At 45.4% G+C, this 19,854-nt stretch overlaps 1 pseudogene; it reads right to left on the bottom strand.

Moving 5' to 3' along the window:
* Positions 1-1,694: 1,694 nt before the first annotated feature.
* LOC116833359 (olfactory receptor 14A16-like) overlaps positions 1,695-19,854 on the bottom strand; it is a 44,579-nt pseudogene continuing 26,419 nt past the window's right edge.

Raw genomic sequence — 19,854 nt, forward strand, 5'->3', positions numbered from 1 at the left:
TAGTGTTCTTATACTAATAACAGGCCAACTTCCCAGATCCTTTCTCAGTTTGGATGTGACTAGATTTACACTGGATGGCATATGGAATACCAGATCGGTGCATGTGATGGCGTTTTCCCATTCACAACAATATTATAACAAAATGACCCCTGACAAATAATTTGCACTAGAGTTTGTTACTACTGAACTAAGTCCCGTGTCGTTGGTCCAAGACCTTGTCAGTATTAAACTGGTGGTGTCAATGGAGCTACTCTGCATCTGCTCTGATTTAGGTGATATGAGAATCTCACCCTTATATCTCTGTTGCATTCATTTTCTGCAGGCTGCCTTTACCCACACTTGGATCCTTGTGTGTATTGTCCACTGACCAAATCATGATTCCTTTGAAGTGAGTGGCTAAATTCCAGTTACTTTAATGGGATCAAAATTTGACCTCATTATCCAGAGTCTGATTTCTTTAGGAAACATTGCAAAACCTTCCTCTTAAATAAGCCTTTCAACAACATCAAGAATAACACAACACTGATTTATGCAGTGGTGTTGTCGCCATGTTGGTCCCAGGATATTAGAGAGACAAGGTGAATGAGGTAAGATCTTTTATTCCTCAACTTCTGTTGGAGAGAGAGAGAGAAGCTTTTGAGCTTACACAGAGCTCTTCTTCAGGTCTAGGAAATATACTCAGAGTGTTACAGCTAAATACAAATTGGAACAGATTGTTTAGTGTAAATAGTTAACACATATTTCAAGGGTCCATTCAAGGTGATTTGGCCTGTTGACAACACAGGATATCATCAAACAATTACAATCCATACTCAATGGGGACACGTCCTGAAAGAAATCTTTCCATCACTCCCTCTTCTGGCCCTCAGACAACCTTCCAACTGCTCCAAGCTCATCCTCTGAACCAAGCTCCCCACAGAACCGGAATCCTCTGAACCAAGCTCCCCACAGAACAGGACACACCAACGCAGCCAGAACAACAGATATAAAACCTGCAGACATATCTACACTGCTGTGATGATCAGCACCCCCCACAAAACACCTGTCAAGATCCATAGGTCCTACACATGCCTATCACAACATGTGGTGTGCCTCATCCAGTGCACTAAATGCTCCAATAACAATTATGTGGGTGAAACCAAACAATCACTACGCTCTTGAATGAACTCAGAAAGGAAAATGAGAAAAGAGAAAAACACCCCACTGCCTGTGGGTGAGCACTTTTCATAAAGTGATCATTCTATATCTGCAAAAAAAATCTATATCTGATCTCTCAGTCTTACTCCCAAAGGAAACTTGCACAACACCTTCAAGGGATGGGCCTGGGAGCTTAAATTCATAACGTTGCTAGATGCCAAAAATCGTGGACTGAATAGAGACACTGGATTTATGGCTTATTATGACAATCCATAATTCACTAACCAACCCGACCCCCACCTCCTTCCCTATGACTGGAGACGTGTTAATGGACATCTTACTTACACTGGTATAAACCTAGAATAACTCCATTGACTTAGTGGAGCGAATCTGGATTTACCCCTATAAATACGGCATTTTGCATAAAAAAATCACACAGCATATTCTTATGGGGACAATAACAAAAGTATCATCAATTGATTGTGTTTGTAAAGAAACACAGATAAAAACCATGTTCATAAGAGAAATATAGACATTTTATTCTTGCAGAATAACCTTCACCCAGTGAGTTTTCTCAGGGAAGCTTTGATTTCCTTGTTCCTCATGCTATAGATGATCGGATTCATCACCGGTGGCAGCATGGAATAAATAACAGCCACCATGAGATCCAGACCTGATGGAGAACTGGAGGTGGGTTTCAGGTAAGCAAAGATGCCAGTGGAAACAAACAAGGAGACCACAATGGGATGAGGGAGGCAGGTGGATAGGGCTTTATGCCGACCCTGCTTAGTGGGGATTCTCAGCACTGTTTAGAAGATCTGAGTGTAAGAGAGAATAATAAAAACAAAACAGCGTAAGCCTAAACATGCACCGAAGTTGAGTACCTCGACTTCACCAAGGTACGTGTCAGAGCAGGCGAGCTTGAGTAGCTGGGGAATTTCACAGAAGAACTGATTCACCTCATTGCCACCACAGAAGGAGATTGCAAATGTGCACCTGGTGTGCAATGAAGAATAGACATTTGGACACAAGCTCTCCTGTTCATTATAGTCTCATAGTGCAGTGGTTTGCAGATGGCAACATATCGATCGTATGCCATGATGGTGAGTAAGGCGAAGTCAGATACAGCAAAGAAGACGAGGAAAAAGACTTGGGCGACACATCCACAATAGGAAATGGACCTGGTGTTCATAAGGGAATTGGCCATGGATTTGGGGATGGTGACAGAGATGGTATCAAGATCTAGAATGGACAAATTGATCAGGAAGAAGTACATGGGGCTGTGAAGGTGGTGATCAAGAGCTATGGATGTGATGATAAGGAGATTCCCTGTCAGGGCTTCTAGGTAAAGCACCAGAAACACCAAGAAGTCCAAAATCTGCAGCTCCCGAACATCAGAGAATCCCAGGAGAAGGACTCAGTTATGCTGATTTGGTTGGACATTTTCTTTCTTAGTTTATCGTGTCCTGCCTGTGGAGGGAAAGACAAGGGCAATGGTCAGAATTATACTGAGAGAGAGAGTGACCCTGATTCCCCTCTCCATAATCTCTCATGATGTGAATGTCAAAGGTGCATAGCATTGGTCACTACCATTGACTGAAGTAGCTAGTGTTCCTCACCGCTCACAAACAGAGCACTACTCTGCTGTGTTATCACAGGAGTGTAAACTGGCATTGGTCCCTTAAAGTCAATGTAGCTCGGTCAGTTTACACCATCTGAGGATCTGGCCCAATATGTGGCTTGAACAAATGCAGTATGGAGGATGGAACAAAGTACTACCCAAATCCACCAATGTTAGCCAATATTTTGCCCCTATTGCTACAGACACCAGGCTCATAACTTGTCCTTGAAACTAAAATGCCCACACAGCCTGATTCCCACTAGGGTGACGGGATAGCAAAAGTGAAAAATCGAGACAGGGGTTGGGGGTTAATAGGAGCTTATATAAGAAAAAGACCCAAAAATTGGGACATCTGCTGACCGTAATTCCCACTTTCCTGGGAAAAGCAGAGTAAACTTATCAGGAGTCCCATATGGCAGCTCTTCTGTGATGATTCCATCCCAACACCACACAGGCAGACTGCTGCCAGTTTACACATTGATTTATGGCACCAAATCGTAGCTGCATTTCCATCTCTGGGCAATGACGGGCTAGTAGCATTGCTCAGTTACTGCTAGGTTGTATTGTTCTCTCTGTGACTTTATGTCTGTATAGTGCGGGTCAGTGGCAGTCAGGAGACTTGGGTTCTACTCTTGGCTCTGCCACTGACCTTCACTGTGCCCTTGGGGCAGTCATTTCTCCCTCTCTTTCCCCTCCCTCCATTTTTCTGTCTTGTCTCCTTTAAACGTAATCTCTTCTGAGGATGGAATGTTTCTTCCTAGGGGTATGTTCTGTGTATGTGTGCACAGTATTTTTGTTTAGCTGGCAGCAGTGTGGGACAGAGTCTACGATGGTAGAAGAGGAGAGCTGAGTTCTAGTTCCGTCAACCTCCTGCATTTCCTTGGGTAGGATAAAGATAGACAGGCTTTGTCTGGGGGCTTCAACTTCCTGGGCTTCATTTTAGAGAGGTCAGTATGTTTAAAACATATTGTGTGGGCTACCAACTTTGCTACTTACTCAGTTCACCATCCTGCAGCTACCGCTTTGCAAGACATAAACACGGTTGCAATAGAGGGAATGAGTTGAAAACTATGGTGTCATTGGACAATATTCATGTTCCCCAAACCCTGGCTTAAAGCTAAGTTTCCAGTAGTCAGACAATTTCTGCTTTGTTTCAAAGGAAAATTGAGTTTTCAGTTGAATACATTTTCATGGAAAGTCTCTGCTAGCCTAAAAATAAAAACATTTTGTTATTATGACTAAAATTTTTCAGTTTCCAACAGATTCAGGATGAAATTGTTTGGTTCTCACAACCTCAGTGAAAAGTCATTTTTTTTGGATAAATTTTTTTTTTAAAATCTGATCCTCTCTAGATGTGTGCATAATTTGATAGTTAAAGTCTTAAAGAGCTCTAATGGCAATTCATATTTCTGATATTAAATTTCCCCTGTACATTAATACTCTAACATATTTAATTGAAATAGAAAACTTACTTTCATAGACTCATAGAATCATAGAACTGGAAAGAGCCTTGAGAGGTCATCTAGTCCAGTTCCCTGCAATCCTGGCAGGACTAAGTATTATCTAGATCAGGTCTGTACAACTCGTAAAGAGGCAAGGGCCATGTTACTTCAAAGAAAATATCTGAGGGCCTAATCCCCCCGGCCCCGCCGAACCACCTCCAGGTCCAGCAAGCCCCCCAAAATACTCCCCCGCCCAGCACCGCCCACCCCACGAAAACAAACCCTCTTCCTCAGCACTGCCCCACTGAAACAACGGTATTGAACCTTGGTAATATGTTATAGGGGGCCCCTAAGGTAGTATAATTAAGGCAAAATAAAAATGTCTTTTTGCTAGAAGTAGAATAAGATCTTCCCTCAACTTTGTAATCAATTGTCCTGTTGAATGAATGAGGGGTGAATGAGGAAGGTGTGGAAGGCAGCATCTCCAGACAGCTGCAACTCTTGGAGAGGGGATAAGAGCCAGACCAGTTCAGTAGAACAGGTCAGACATTGACTCCTCGCTCACCTCCTCTGCCCCCCACCCCCTCCAACTCTCCTCCTCATCCCCTGCCACTGCCCACCTGCCTCTTGAGCATCCTTCCCTCACCCGCCGCTCACATATTCACCCCCCATGGGCCACAGAGTGAACCCACCTACTCACCCCCCGTGGGTCACACAGTGAGCCACATGGGCCGCATGCAGCCCCCAGGCTGCATGTTGTGCAGGTCTGATCTAGACCATCCCTGACAGGTGTTTGTCTAACCTGCTCTTAAATATCTCCAATGAAGGAGATTTCACAACCTCCCTAGGCAATTTATTCCAGTGCTTAACCACTCTGACAGTTAGGAAGTTTTTCCTATGTCAAACCTAAACATCCTTGTTGCAGATTGTAAATCACATTGCCTCTTGTCCATCCTCAGATGTAAAGTTTCTCCCTCCCTTTGTAAAACCTTTACGTACTTGAATAACTGTTATCATATCCTCTCGTCTTCTCTATCCAGACTAAACAAACCAATTTTTTCAATCTTCCTCCTAGGTCATGTTCTCCGACATTTAATAATTTTGTTGCCTTTCTCATGACTTTCTCCACTTTCTCCAAATCTGTCCTGAAAGTGTGGGTGCACAAGAACTGGACAGCAACACTCCAGTTTGAGACTAATCAGCACAGAGTAGAGTGGAAGAATACTTCTTGTTTCTTGCTTACAGACATCCTGCTCCACATCACACAATGAGTTGCTTTTTTTTGCAACAGGTGTTGCAGCTGTTGACTAATATTAGCTTGGATCCTACTATTGACCCCGAATCCTTTCCGCAGTAAACTTTCCTAGGCTGTCATTTCTCATTTTGTGATGTGTGCAGCTGATTGTTCCTTCCTAAGTGGATAATTTGCATTTATCCTCATTGAATTCATCCTATTTTACATCTGACTATTTCTCCAGTTTGTCTGATCAGTTTGTAATTTTAATCCTAGTCCTCGAAAGCATTACTACCCCTCCCAGCTTGGCATCATCTGCAGAGCTTTATTCAGTGACTCTCTATGCCGCATGATCTGATCACTGAGTGAAGATATAGAACAGAACAAGACCCAGAAACCGATCCACACGTGAACCCCACCCATTATAGTCCTCATGCATGATGTGAACCACTGATAACTGCTCTCTGCGGAACAGTTTTCTAAACCAGTTATTGCACTCACCCGTTAGTGTATCCCCATCTAGGTTGTATTGTTATGAGAAGGTCTATGTAGACCAGATCAAAAGCCTTATAAAGTCAAAGAATATACCACACTAGCTTCTTCCTATTCCGCATGCTTTTTACTGTCTTCAAAAAAAATATATCAGGTTGGTTTGACATGATGATGTATCTGTGACATAATCCATGCTGACTGTTACTTATTCACCTCATTATAGACTGCATAGACTCACAGGTCCAAGAAGGGACCAATATGCAGGCCCGGCGCTGTCCATTTACGGCTAGAGACACCAGGATTTGGGGCGCAATTCGGCGGCGGGGTCCTTACCACGCTCGGGTCTTCAGCAGCGAATTCTGCGGCAGGTCTTTCACTCACTCCGGGACCTTCCTCTGAAGTGCTCCGAAGAGCCAGATTGTGCGGAAGGAGTCCACCCCCAAGCACCAATAAACCGCTGCTCCGCTCCTGGTATGCCCCACCTCGGATTCTCCATGTGGGCTCGTGAGCGCGTGGTGCTAAGCCCACAGCTGAAGCTGGAGGGAGCTGGAGTGCTGTAGCGGGCAGCCCCAAGGCGCAGCCCTGCTGCAGGGCTTCCTGAGGGCGCCACAGGGAGCACCGCACTTACTGGTGACGCTGAGCTGGTGGGAAGCTGGTGCCAAACGCCAAGCTCCCCGCCAGCCCCGGCGCAGAAGGCACTGTTCTTCTGCGCAGGCGCCCTGGAGCTGTGGCCCGCCGCAGTCCCCTGGGAGCTGCTCTATCGGGGACTCTGCCCGTCTTTCCTGGAGGAACTCGCCACCCCTGGTGGAGGAGGTTAAGGGGCCGCGTGCAGGTAGCCCTCAGTGTGGGGGGCAGCTGGATGGGAGCCCAGGGAGCACTCTTCCCACTCACGCCGTTCTGGGTCTCTGGCTGCTGCAGGGACCTACCCCCCGCGGTTCGGCCCTTTCTGGCTGGCTTCCATCTCTCCCGCAACCCAGGGAGCCAGTGATGTGCCCACTGGCCCGTTCTAGTGCACCAGTGGGCGCACCAGTAGAGGACCTCTCTGTTCCCAACCTTCGTTTCAGAGATTGTGATCCCCATCCACCCTTGAGGCTTTTTGCCCTCAGGCCTGGCTGACCGCGAGGGAGCTGAGAGGGGTAGCCTGTGGCCAAGCAGTGGTTGTTTGCTCGGAGGAGCAGGCAGCTCATGCATCGGGAAGCAGAGATTTCAGGTCATCCTGCTGGCGTGACTCACTCCGTGTCCCCGGACACAGTTCAGTGGTATAAAAACAAGTTGCTAAGGGTTGTGCAATGTAAGGTAACATGCAAGGAGAACAAATTGCTAAGTGACACAATGACCAAACGGAACACCACAACACAGTGTAAGACTGTATCTCGGTATCAGTCCCACACATCCGCTGTCCCGAGATATCACCAGTCCAGATAAAAGCCTGCTCACTATCCCCGGTCTCACAGCCACGCAGATCTTAACTCTGCCATAATGTAAGCCCCAGGCTAGCCAGAGGAAGTGGTTTACTAAAATCATAAGCAGCACTGTAGACAGGGCTGTGTAATGCCAGTGTCCTATGGATTAATCTGTGTTTCTTCATGGTTAGCTTGAATCGGATCATTAGAGCTTTTTGAGTGCGGAGGCGATAGCTCAGTGTTTTGAGCAGCTGGCTTGCTAACCAGGTTTGAAGTTTCAATCCTTGAAGGGCCTTGTAAGGATTGTGGGCGAAATCAGTTACTTGGGGACTGCTAGTGAAGGCAGGGGGCGGACCTGAATCGACTTTCAAGGTCCTCCAGTTCTAGGAGATAGATATCTCATTTCATTTCTGTTTAGGACTTGTCAAGAATCGAAACTATATGTCCTTTTGTTGAATCTTAATATTGTCTAGAATTGTTACCATAATTTCCCCAATAGAGGTTGTACTAAAGAATTTTTTAAATAAACATTTATTTTGATATATTCAAGTATGAATTTCAGAGGGGAATTTGCACAATGATAAGATGTATTGTGTAAGTAGGTGTAAAGGGCAAGTATTTCTGGAGTGAACATTGTTATATCAAGACATGAACCTCATCTCAACAGTTGTAGGCAGAGACATAAGTTATTTTGATTTTGGGGGTAAATATTTGTTATGGTGGAGAATTTACATCTCAATCTATGTTTGATGGTCTGAAATTTGGTAAGTTCATAATTGCACAGATGTGCAGTGTTTGTTGCTGTGACTTGTTTGTAAAGTGTGACCAGTGCATAATGAGAGGACTTTAGCTCCAGCTGTATAGTAGAATTTTGGGGTGATTATATTAGTTTTAGATTGTATGTCAATTGGCTCCTTTGGGTCTGGTCGCTGAGAAGGCATGTGCGATCTCTGCTATGCAATTTTCTTTATGTAGCTTGTTCAGAGAGCTGTAGCATTCTGTTCTGGTAATTCCAATGGAGGTAGAGTTAAGGGTCTGGATGGTGGTGACAATGCTGAGTCGACTGGGTTGGCTGGGAAGAGCAGCACTGATGAGAAGAGAAGAGGAGGAAGTAGGAATGGTTTTTGTGCTGTATTCCTAGCATGTGCATTTGGTTTTGCGGCGGCTGACTCCCAGCCACTGAACTGTTTTACTAAAAAGGTCTTGTGTTTGAATTCCTAGGTTTTCCTGAAATAGAGAGAATAGGCTCAAGAAACAAGCAAAGGAGCTCTTCTCTCCCCTGTGCAATTCCGCGTTTGCTTCCTGCTGTGTGTGCAGAGTAGGGTGAAGCTGGGCTGGCACCAAAGGGGCTCATAGGCCCCCTGGTGTATTTGCACAGCTAGTGCCAACATAGATTCTTGATGGATTTCAGGGCGAAATCGAAGGGCATGAAATACAGGCCGCATCCCAGGGATCCTGGTAGAGATGACACAGAGGACTACGAAGGGAGCTAGGGAGGACAAAGCTAGGCATGTCTCAGAGCTGCCTGACCTGCTTACTCGTGGCCTCTCTGCCTGCCTGCCTCAGCCTCAATCAGGGAGGTGCAAAGGCCTCCCTCTCAGTCCCTGCACTGACTCGAACCCAACCTGCTATAAGAATCGACACTCAGGTTGATCATTCATCGGCGCTTCTACTGATGTGAACAAACTGCACGTATTGGGCTTGAATCAGGCCACTGCACTGGGGACAGGAGCAGGGGCTTCCACCGACGGTTGAGCAGGCCGTGCAGCATGAGCCACAGCTGCTGTGGTGAGGCCTCCTAGGACGCCTCTGCTTGTGTCACATGTGGCTGCTCTTTGGCAGAGGGACTGAGCTGGGCCTGACGGCACTGGAGCGGGCCAGGACAACCATTTAGGTGATGGTGCTGGATTTGGGGGGTGCCATTTTCTTCAGCAGTGACCGTGGCTGGCCGGATCTTCGTCCACTCTGGTTCCGGCCAGCATTTAGGCAGGGGAGCGTGGGCAGGGGGAGCTATGGGGAGGGCTGCCTGCCAGAAAGTAAAGGGGGGGGGCGGCAACGCAGGGGAACTCCCATGCCCCATGTCATCCCTCCCCGCCTCCTCCCTACCAAACTGTAGCTGCTTCACTCTCTCTACTTCCAGGCTTTCAGCCACCTAAGCTGATTGGCACCGGCAAGCCTGGGAGGAGGGAGGTGAGCAGCCATGCGCGTCTCGGGGTGCTCGGCGGCAGAGCAAGGGTGAGCTGGGGCGGGGGGGTGCTTTCAGGGCAGAGGTGGGGAGCTGCCACACGGAAGGAGGTTTCCGTCAGGGCCGGGGGCCCAAGGTGGAATGTTTCGCCTTAGGGCAGCGAAACATCCTATGCATCCAGCCCTGCAATATGAATCATCTAGTCTATCCTCCTGCACAATAGCAGGCCACAGAATCACCCATCCACTTCTATAACAACCCCTAAACCTATGTCGAGTATTGAAGTCTTAAACTGGGTTTGAAGACTCAAGTCTGCAGAGATTCACCAGAAGCGACCCATACGCACGTTGCAAGAGGAAAGCGAAAACCTAGATGTTTGCAATTGATTGCTTCGTATTTGTTCCATTGTTGTTTTCCAGGTACGAAGTTAAGGTGACTGGGGTCTGTAATTCCCTAGGTTGTCCTTATTCTTTTTATAGATGGGCACTTATTCTCCCTTTCCAGTCTTCTGAATCGCTAATGGCTCAGATATCAACTCTTCATATGCATCCTTTGAATTTCAGCCTAGTTTTCCACTTTTTGTAGGACCTTTTTTTGAGTTATAGGTCATGTAAATCTAGTTGAACCAGGTCCTCTTGCCATACTTCCTATCTTTCCTACTCAGTGGGAAAGTTCTGCCTTGTGCTAGAATGTCTCTTTGCAAACTGCCAAACTGTCTTCAATGTTTTTCCCACCTTCGACTTGCTTCCCCATGGGATTTTGCCTATCAAGCTTCCTGAGTTTTCTGAAAGTCTGCTTCCTGAAAATCCATTGTTCTTTATTGTGCTTGTTTTCCACTCCGACATTGCTTAGAATCACCAACTCTTCATTTTGTACATTTACTCAAGCCACCCTTCCCTTACAAAATTCTCAACCAGTTCCTCGCTATCTGTCACAAATCAAATCTAGAACAGAACTAGTAGCTTTTCACCTTCTGAAATTTAAAAAAAAATTTTCCAATGCATTTTCAAGAACTTGTTGGAGTAACTGTCTCTGCTGTGTTATTTTCCAACAGACATTGGGTAGCTGGAAGTCCATCACGGCCAAAGTCCTGTGCTTTGGATGCAATTTGTTAGTTGTTAAAAAAGCCTCTCCCACCTCTACTTACCTTTAGGTGGTCTGAGGTAAACTCCTACCATGACACACTCTTGTTTTTTATCCCTTTTATCCTCCCCAGTGACTTTCACCCAGCTCTATCTCCTATTCTTTATTCTCAACTTAAGTCTCCAATGTATAATTTTTGATATATAAGGCAAACACCTCTCCATTTTTACCTACTGCTGCTTCTGCCTAAGTTTGGTAACCCTTCTTTATGGCCAAATATTCCAGTCATGTGTATTATCCCACTAAGTCTCCATGACGCCAACTATGTCACAGTTGTGTTTATATACCAGCATTTCAAGTTCTTCCTGATTATTCCCCATTCTTCTCACATCAGTATACAGACATCTAAGATACTGATTTGATCCCCCTCCCACTCCCGCAGTTCTGTCTCGTCTCTCCCTTATTTCTGTTATAGCAACCCATACTCCCCCCAGATTCCGACCTTTCTCCCAGATCTCCATGTTTATGACTTACCTGTGGGCTTTGGTCACCTGCCCTCGTTGAACCTGGTTTCAAGCAGTCCTCACTAGGTTAGCCAGTCTGTATCCAGATATGCTCTTGCCCTTCTTCGTTATTCAATTTGCAGTGCATTTGATCTTGCAGTGTTAAGAATCATTGGTCATTATCTATCTATCTATCTATGTGCCCACTGCCAGGATTCATTGGTCCTCTCGCTGTCTCCCATGCCCCCATCACTGTATTATCCACCAGCTGTTGTTGTTCCCCTTCACTGCATGTTCTGAGTTGCAGCGTCTCTCTGCAATTCCTAGCACAGACGGGTGCTCCCTGCTTCCCTCCTAGGGCAGGCTTGGGTGACAGGTGATGGACTGATTGGGATCAGGGACTGAAAGCCCCTCCCAGCTCTAGAGCTGATGCCAGCTTGTGTATACTTCGGACACAGTCGAAGCCTAGGATGTTCCTGTTGGGGCTAAATAGCTGAATCCAATCTCCAGGGCTGTGAGCTCAGCTCTGATCTCACCTCTGGAGCAAAGTACCCTGACAACATGCACTACCTGATCCTAACCCCCCCTCCCCAAGGGGGAACAGCACCTACCCTGGATCTCATACGATAGCAGCATCCCTGGAAGAACCCTTGGCTAAAAACAAAGCAGGGCTGAGTCACAAAGGAGCTCCCCACAGGATGGCAAAATAAAATATAAATTAGTAGCACAGACATGTGACCTACAATGGCTGAGAGCCTAATGGCACCAGAGTCTCAGCTGGCCTGGACTGGCCTGTTCCTTCAATAACTTCTCATAATTACCTCTGAGTGAGCAGAGATGGTCTTCTCCTGCATTGCACCAGCAACTCTTGGGATGCAGCTACCAGAGGAACCCTCAGCTCAGGCTATCCTGGCTGTTTGAAGTTGGTCACTAACAGGTATCCAGAGGCAAACCCTAAAAACTAAGGACCAGGTCCTGAGCTGATGTAAATAGATGGTGTAAAATTCCATTGACTTCAGAGTAACAAGGGCTGTTTGCAACAGTGGGGATCTGGCTCATTGACTTCCATGGAGCCGCATCCATTTACTCAATCCGGGGATCTGACTCATGAGGCAGTTTCCAATCCATATTCTTTGCCTGTGAAACTGAACCAAAAAAGAGTCAAAAGTTCGTACTCAATCTGCTCTTTCCTAGTGCTTTGTCCATTGATATTAGTTACAAGTGTAATTTGTAAGAGTGACAGAATGATTCATTCCCACTGGGGACAGAACTTCAGAGGAATTCCATGTTGTGGAGATTTTCTGTATCTGATCTTCAACTTCTACTGGGATGAATGGCCCAGCTTTTCTTTCTTTCTTTCTTTCTTTCTTTCTTTCTTTCTTTCTTTCTTTCTTTCTTTCTTTCTTTCTCAGTAGTTACATTTTTTTCCTTTCTGAAGACAACACTCAAATAAAAGGCTCCTTTAGCTGCAAATGCACTGTTTAAAAGTGTTACATTCACAGTAGACATTCATGTCAGAGAATGATATGAAGGGCCATAGCCCCAGTGGGTATAAATCAGCCGTAAATCTATTGGAATCAGTGGTTCTGATCCTCAGCTAGTTCAAATCAGGGTAACACCACTGGAGTGAGTGGGTCAGAGCCCTAGTTTTTGTAAATCACCTCTAGCTGCCCTGGCGTCAAATGGTCCAGATCCCCAAACAGCTGTTATGTAAATCAGCCCCAGCCCCACTGAAATCGATTAGACCAGATCCTCAGCAGCTGTAAATTGGCATAGTGCTATGAAACCCGGCCAGGTGACATGAGCTGAATATCTGTGCCATGATGTCTAGTGTTTTGCTTGTTCCTGTATCTGAGATTCTCATTGCTGGACATCACAATCCCATCTCAATGCTCATAGAATATTCCAATAACATGGTTAATAGAAACCTATGAGATGGGTACCCAGCCAGTAAATGAACTGATTAATATTATAACTATACAGGAATACCCCGATAGTGAAAGTTGCGCCATGACTTCTGTTTAAAGTTCCACCTCTCTTATAAAAAAATGATACGCTTAGTCAAATTTCTTTGATATTTCATGTGTCTTAGGAGGGTGCAGGGTAAGATTAGTGACCTAAATTTGGGGTCATTTGAGCTAAGGGTTGTGGAGATATGAGCCCAGTTACAAGTTTCTAGGTTTGTTTATTTTGCTCAGAGCTAGAGATCAAACTACTGATGTGATGTGGTTCAAAATGGTCTCAAGCTGTTGAGTTTTACCCAGAGTAGTACATGGACCCCATTAAAAGTTCTCTGAGCTCATGCAGTCCCACACTGAAAGAGCTCAGCAGAATGTGTGGAGGCAAACAGCCTCAGAGTCCAGGAAAGCAGGTAATGAACACAGGGAGAGGACGGATTAGTGAGATGAGAGGTGACGGCAGCACGATGAAAGGAGGCAGGATCCAATGCTGAGGCTATTGGAGGAATGAAACTGATATGCTCCGGCATCTGGTGGAGCTGCAGGAAAAGAAGCTGGAGCACAGACCACCTCTGCAGACCCTGTGTAACTGCCCTCTCCTCTCCCCAAGTTCCATAACCTCCTCACTCAGATGCCCAAGAACACAGAGAGGTGGGGCTCCAGGGACCCAACAACTCCACCCCAGAGGACTGGCATCCAATCAGTTTTGAAGTGCAGTGTGGCCTTGTCCTTCCCTCCTGCCCTTATCCACCACCTCACCTGGTAATTCCCTCCTCACCACCCCTCCCAGGCTACCTTGTGAGTTTCCCCCCTATTTGTGTGATGAATTAATAAAGAATGCATGATTTTGAAACAATAATGACTCTATTGCCTCTGCAAGCGGTGATCGAAGGGGGGAGGTCTGTTGGCTTACAGATAAGTAGAGTCAATCGGGGGGGCAGGTTTTCATCAAGGAAAAACAAACAGAACTGTCACAGTTCAGCCTGGCCAGTCATGAAACTGGTTTTCAAAGCTTCTCTGATGTGCAGCGTGCCCTGCTGTGTTCTTCTAAGCACCCTGGTGTCTTACTGCGCGTAATCAGTAGCCTGGCAATTTGCCTCAACCTCCCACCCCACGAGCAATTAAAATGGGAATATTGGTTTTGCTGAGGTCTAACTGAGTCAGTAAACTGCCCCAGCAAGCTTTTAAACCTCTAAATTCACATTCTACCACCATTCTGCCCTTGCTCAGCCTGTAGCTGAAAGTTTCCTTGACTACTGTCCAGGTTCCTGTGTATGGCTTCATAGCCATGGCATTAAGGGTAGGCTGGGTCCCCAAGGATAACTATTGGCATTTCAACATCTCCATTGTTAATTTTCTGGTGTGGGAAATAGTTCCTTCCTGCACTCTTCAAACAGATCAGAGTTCGGAAGATGTGCGCATCATGCACTTTCCCAGCCATCCACATTGATGTCGTGAAACGTTCCTTGTGATCCACCAGTGCTGCAGCACCATTGAAAAGTACCCCTTGCGTTTATGTACTTCGCTGGTGCTCTGGTGCAAGATAGGGATATGCATTCCGTTTATCACCCCAGAACAGTTAGGGAACCCACATCCTCCTCCCATGTAGTCCAGGCAGGCACCTGTTTGCTGCAGGAAGCCAGTATGCTCAGCTGGGCAGTAGCTATGTGAGGTCTCCACATCAAGCAAACAGAAATAACAATTAAAACTTCCTGGGGCTTTGAAAGAGGAGAGGTGATGCCAGTGTAGCTTGATGCAGGGACACTGAGTTCAAAACTGTGACTGGAGTGGTCACAGTGGGCACTATGTGGGGTACTCCCTGGAGGCCCGTTACAGTGATGTAGGAAAGCAGTGTCTACACTGACTTATGTTGCGAAAAGCTCTACGACTCTTGCTAAGATGGTGTATTATGTCGGAGTAGCAGGGAGTTAAATCTGCGGAGAAGCATTGCAGTGTGTACACTGTCACTGCTTTGTCAACAGAAGCTGCCTTTTGTGACAGAACTGTGTAGTGTAGACAGACCATAGTGTCACAGACTAATATGAGGTAGAAAACATAGTTCAGCATAAGTAGTTGACACATATTCCAAGAGACCATTGAAGATGTAGTGCCCTATTACACTCCTCCAGTCATAGACAAAAACAGAGCACACAGAAGCCAAAGTGGCAGCTGTGGAATCTTCCCCATCAACAGTCTCTGGAAATGCCTCTACCCTGCCCTGGAAGACCCTTTCTGTGCATAAAAGGAGATTCCTTCTCCATATCCTGCTTGCTTCTTAAGTAATGGACCAGAGAATATTGTGGCAAATTATTTGCCAGTAATGTTGATATTAGTGTGATGGGGAGACATCCTCTGGGAACTGGAAAAAATACCCAGTGCATTTCATACAGGCCACAGAAGAATCAGAAAAAAACTAACAATTATTTATCCAGAGTGGAACAGCTTCAAATGGAGTGATTGTGGGAGCCTCACATCGAATACCCCTAACTCTGATGCATGGATGGGGCACTGGATGCTTTCTCTGTGCAATCCCTTGTCAATTATGATCTCTGTCTCTACTCCATTCAACAGTGTGGTGTCTAAAGTCACTGCACACCCAGGTCCCAGAATCCTAATTATTGAAAGAAGCCAGCAAGAGTGGCAGAATGGTGTCAGAAGGCACAGCATTAATGTAGATAACATGGCCACGACAGTTACATAAGAGCTGAATTGTGTGTTCCTTATGAGACTATAGCTCCAAGTCTGGAGACTCCTGTCAAGTTCTCAGATGTGAAATGCCATAAAATCAAGTGACAGCAATATTTGTTTCTTTGTTCGTTTGGACTGGTAAGAAAGCCCAAATGCTAGACCTAGCTCTGTGTTGTAAGAATTTATGCAAAGTACACTGACTTGGTGCACCAAATTCTGGTAACATTCTCCTTCCTTCAGCATTAAACTCTCCCATTAACCGACCCGTAATTTTTCGCCATTTACCTACGGCAAATTTCCCCAATAATCAACTAGAACATTCTCCTCCTTCAACCACCATAGACTCCTCTGCTCTCCACTAGACAGACAAATCTATCCTTCACACCCGTAGACTCGTCTGCTCTCTACTAATGATAAGATATCCTCCATTCACCCACCAAAAAATTCTCCAGCAGAACCAGCCATAGATCTCTTTGCCCTTCACCACACAGTCTTCTGCACTTGGCAACAATCACAGACCTTCCATCCTCCTTATTCCTATTCACAATCCATACAATTTGCCTTAACCAAACTAGACTTCTTCTCTTTCACTGACCAAGAGATCATTCCCCATTCATTGACTTAATAATTTCTCCTCCTCAATCAATGAATTTCCATATAATTTCCCTCATCAACCCAGCCACATCCTCAGGAAAGCCAGGGAGAACAGGTAAGCCAGCAGCCTATCCTGAAGGTTAACAGACTTCGTTTACAGCTTCAGAAGACAATTCCCCTGTCAGTGAAGCACCATTGGTTTGTTCAAGTGCCTCAGCAGATTATGTTTGCCGTGGTGTCTACCTTAGGATGAAAGGAGGGACACTGTAATTGATGTTTTCCAATGAGGCGTAACAACAAAGCTTGAAAGCAGAGCTGACCAAAACATGGACTTTCCGCTTTGTGGAAATGTTGCTATTTCAAAATTTCCCCTCTAACTGAAAACTCGGGAGGGAATGTTTTAGAAACACCAACACATGGTGCTTCAGAAAAAAAATTTTCTCCACAGGACCCTGGCATCTGCTGAGTGAAATGAACATTCTTGTCAGTTTCATGGCTGCTAATAGGAGCAGAATGTGAGTTTCACTCAACAGCTGATCCAGTCTCCCAGGCCAGCTGGTTGCCCATATTATGTGACTCAGTGGCCATTTTGGGAAGCCAGCTGGCCTGGAACTATGGAGCCCTCATGTTCCTGGGCCAGGGCCGTCTGCATGTTAAGATTGCCCTAGAGACATGGCCCCTGGAGAGCCCATACCAAGTCTTCAAACTTCTTGCTCCTTAGCACTCAGCTGGCAGGTTAGAAATCCAAGCCCAATCTGACTTCTTTCTTTCTAAGAACCTGATTGATTTTTCCTTGTTTTAAGATCCAAGGGGATTGGATCTGGACTCACCAGGAATTGGTGGGGGAAAGGAGGGGGGAATGGTTAAATTCTCCTTGTGTTAAGATCCAAGAGGTTGGATCGGTGTTCTCCAGGAATTTGGTGAAAATGCCTCTCAAGGCTGCCCAGGGAGGGGAAGGTTTTGGGGGAACAGGACATGATCCAGACATTGAAATTTCCGGATGGTGGCAGTATTACCAGGTCTAAGCTAGTAGTTAAGCTTAGAAGTGTTGATGCAGGTCCCCACATCTGTACCCTAAACTTCAAAGTGTGGAAGGAACCTTGACAGCTCTCTACTAATGATAAGATTATCCTCCATTCACCCACCAAAACATTCTCCAGCAGAACCAGCCATAGACCTTTTTGCTTTTCACTACACAGAGTCTTCTGCACTTGACAATAATCACAGACCTTCCCTCCTCCTTATTCCCTATTCACAATCCATACAATTTGCCTTAACCAAACTAGACTTCTTCCCTTTTCACTGACCAGGAGATAATTCCCCATTCATTGACTTTAATATTCTCCATCCTCAACCAATGAAACTTCCATATAATTTCCCCATCAACCCAGCCAAGCCCTCAAGGAAAGCTTGGGAGAACAGGTAAGCCAACAGCACATCCTGAAGGCTAACAGACTTGGTTTGCAGCTTCAGAAGACAATTCCACTGTCAGTGAAGCATCATTGGTTTGTTCAAGTGCCTCAGCAGATTACTGTTGCCCTGGTGTCTACCTTAGGATGAAAGGAGGGACACTGTACTTTGATGTTTTCCAATGAGGCCATAACAACAAAGCTTGAAAACAGAGCTGACCAAAACATGGGCTTTCTGCTTTGTGGGAAATGTTGCTATTTCAAAATTTCCCTCTAACTGAAAACTCGGGGGGAGGGGATGTTTTAGAAACACCAGCACATGGTACTTCAGAAACAAAATTTTCTCCACAGGACCCTGGCATCTGCTGAGTGAAATGGACATTCTTGTCAGTTTCATGGCTGATAATAGGAACAGAATGTGAGTTTCACTCAATAGCTGTTTCTAGTCTCCCAGGCCAGCTGGTTGCCCATATTATGTGACTCAGTCGCCATTTTGGGATGCCAGCTGGCCTGGAAATCTGGAAGCCCTCATGTTCCTGGGCCAGGGCCGTCTGCATGCTGAGATTGCCCTAGAGCCATGGCCCCTGGGAGCCCATACCAGGGTCTTCAAACTTCTTGCTCCTTAGCAGCTCATCTTGGCAGGCAGGCAATCCATTGCCAATCTGACCTTTCTTCCCTGTAAGTTCATCAAACCTGAGATGTTTCTGTGAATCATATTGAGTTCTATGAATCAGCATTTTTGGACAAAACTCTGTTTCAATTAGAAATTTTCCATCCAGCTCTACTTGTGAGCTAGCCTGTGATTTATCTCTTCCAGAAGCTGGAGTGAGCTCCTACTGTGTACCACTGGAAAAACGGAATGAATACAGCTAAATCTTTTTGTATGAATAATAACTTTGCTTTTTCAGGGAATGTGATTCAGCTGAGTTGATGGCCCCTGTGTGAACATTCCAGCCATGCAGACAGGAACGTTTATGGAAACAGTGACATTTAGGCAAATGGGATGGGGTTTTGGTCAGTGCACGCAATGGCACTTGCATGGAAGCTAGGGAAAAAACTGGTCTTCCAATTGCACACCATGTTGCTCAATATCTTGGTGATGAGCATGCTAGTGAGCAGGATTTCCAGGAGGGAGAGGTTGATGATGAAGAGTCATAATGGACTGGTAAGTCTAGAGAAGAAGGCCCAGTGATTCTAGCTTTGAGATAAAAAAATTATTTTATGTTAATAATTCAAACTCAAGAAGGGGAGAGTAATTCCAATGCACCAATTGCAGGGCTTTCTTTGAATTGGGAAAGGAGAGAAATGGAGACAGTGTCAGGGTCTGACACCAGTTTGGTGTTAGCCTTGAGCCCTCTCCATATCCTTAACCCATATCCAACACAGAATTAAGCATGAGTTTCCCTTTAAACCTTCTCTTTAAACCTACAATTGAAGTGAAGAATGTGCTGAAGTGGCTGTGGAATCAGGGCCTTTGTAGAGAGTATTCAAAGGGAGTGAGTTTGAAATTCATAATCATGACTGTTTGGAGTAGATCCTCAGGTGGTGAAAAGTCTCCGAGATCTATTGACTTCAATGGAGCTATGACAATTTAAACCAGCTGAGGGCTGCCTCCTTGATGTTTAAGGATCCCGAGTGTGATACTTCCATTTGTTCAAAGAAATGAAAGAGAGCATGTTAAAAATGTATCCTGTCAAAACAGCTCAAAGTTCAAACACCAAGTATTTTAGGATGAACTGTTTGTAAATGACAGATAAAGTAAGATATAGCCATAAAAACCTTTGTTAAATAATGTTTAATAAGCAGTATTTATAAGAAAATCATGATCTGGACTAGACAATCATTACCAGGAAAAAAAGCACAATAATTTGCACAATAATCTCCCTAGATTATTCATTATCTAGCTAGCTAGCTAACATATTTCACAATCGAATAGAAATAGATCATTATGATTAAAGAGGTTGTCATTGTGGGGAGCAAACCTTCAGCTCACTCAGAAAATCCCATCAAAGAGATGACATATAAGCACTTGGAAGAGAAGGCAAACATTGAAAATCCTGTCTATCCAAACACTCACCACCTTCCCAGGCCTTCCCGTCTCCAAA

The sequence above is a fragment of the Chelonoidis abingdonii genome, chromosome 25, assembly GCF_003597395.2.
Source record: "Chelonoidis abingdonii isolate Lonesome George chromosome 25, CheloAbing_2.0, whole genome shotgun sequence".
Lineage (NCBI taxonomy): Eukaryota > Metazoa > Chordata > Testudines > Testudinidae > Chelonoidis > Chelonoidis abingdonii.